The following is a 1,802-nucleotide window of genomic DNA, read 5'->3' on the forward strand; positions in this document are numbered from 1 at the left end:
TAATAATTACATAATTTTCATACATTTCTTTCGAATCAGTATATGTCTAATTCAAATCAGCGTATATACATTGCCAAAACAGTGAAATGTAGTACGGTTCATTACAGGTTTAAGGGGGGCCTTGGAGAGAACCGGTAATCTGTTACGTAATTTAATTACGGCTCTGCAATATAAGAAACGCATTTTTTCTTTTTCTCATATTCTCTAATAGTTTCTGCTTATACAAGGAAATGATCCTATCAGTTGTAGGTGGACCAAACGATTTTGGAGGCCGATAGAATTTTCTTCAAGGATCGAAATATTTTAGTATTATACTATTCTCAATTAAGCCATTATTTGCCTTTCGTGGTGTAGCCGTGACTCACTCGGCGTGAAAGGGAGTAATGTGAGGAATGGGGTGTAAATCTTTAAGAGTTAAGATTGATCTAGAATAATTCTAGATTTTTACATTCTCGTCAGAGAAGGTATTAGATTTATGTAAAATTGGCTACCCCAGTTTTTGTCAATTATCCACGTTTTTAGACCCCCTGAATCCGAAAAACAGATTTTTCTGATTGTGTTTGACGCCTAATTAACAATTAAGATTCTTTTGCGCATATCAAATATAATTTAAAATACTGTTTCGTACACGTCTCGCTTGAATAAATACAATTGTGTATGCCAGATCTTGAATTTTTCTTAATTTCATTATGCACATTAATGTAACATTTATCTAAACCTTGAAGTAAAAGACGTGATAAATGAAATTCTGTAAAAAATTCGGATCAAATTTAGATAGAAGAATTTCATTCTACCTTCATCGCGAAATACCTTAAAAATGCATTTTTTACGTTGCATTAATATTTAAAAAATATTATAGGTACATTGTTGGATGAATTCAAGTTTTAATAATCAGAATAATAACTGTTAAATTCTAAACAATTGTATGTTGATTAAAAAATTTACATTGAATTTATCGGAAAGTTCTTCCTTTGAAAAGAACAACTTCTGTAAATCATAATAAACGTGTTAAGAAAATTCGATAAGAACAGAAATAAATATTTTAGCCCCCCCCCCCCCCCATCATGGAATACTCATCCCCAGTAATCTACCGAGAGTCCTAGACACCTAGAGACTTCCCCGCCTAAATTTCTACTTTTTACAACCACAGGCCTGACTGTTGCAAAGGATAGTTTCCGGAAGATGAATGGCCTAGCTGCATTACAGATTAGAGTCCCAAATATTTCCTACGCCACAGGTGTAAACTTGTCACATCTTACAAGGAGTCGTCCCATCGCACAGTGGTCTGGAATAGGAATTTACTGTTCATAATCGCCCACAGGTCGTATTTCTTAACCGATTAAAAAATTTTTTTTTTAGAAATTCTCAGCAATTAATTTTTAAGAGAATTGTGGTTTGCTTTCTTTAAATTTTTTTCACAGAGCAACAATATATAAACAAATATAGTGACAAAATACAGATAGAAACTCACTATCAGCCGGAATTATTGCACATGCATTCATAGAACATAACTAATTTTAATAATATTTAACTTAATTATTATAAACAATTTCTATGAACAAATTCTTTATAAATGAGTTTTTCTCATAGCTGAATTGATTTTTCTGAACAAAAGTGATTCACAATTGTTTTTAAGGCCATTTATATACTTTAAGCTTTATCTAACATAAACAATATAGATTTTTTATAACAATTTAGTTAAACAAGTCTCCTAATCGGCCGTTTCCTCGTTGAAAAAAATGTTTTTTTCTTCAATAATTATTAGAGTGACATTTATTGCGGTGACTAACCAACGAAATTAA

At 31.4% G+C, this 1,802-nt stretch overlaps 1 protein-coding gene across 1 annotated transcript in view; it reads left to right on the plus strand.

Moving 5' to 3' along the window:
* LOC117167911 overlaps positions 1-1,802 on the plus strand; it is a 216,115-nt gene that overhangs the window by 70,001 nt on the left and 144,312 nt on the right. The window lies entirely within an intron of this gene.

Source organism: Belonocnema kinseyi, chromosome 2, assembly GCF_010883055.1.
Source record: "Belonocnema kinseyi isolate 2016_QV_RU_SX_M_011 chromosome 2, B_treatae_v1, whole genome shotgun sequence".
Taxonomy (NCBI): domain Eukaryota; kingdom Metazoa; phylum Arthropoda; class Insecta; order Hymenoptera; family Cynipidae; genus Belonocnema; species Belonocnema kinseyi.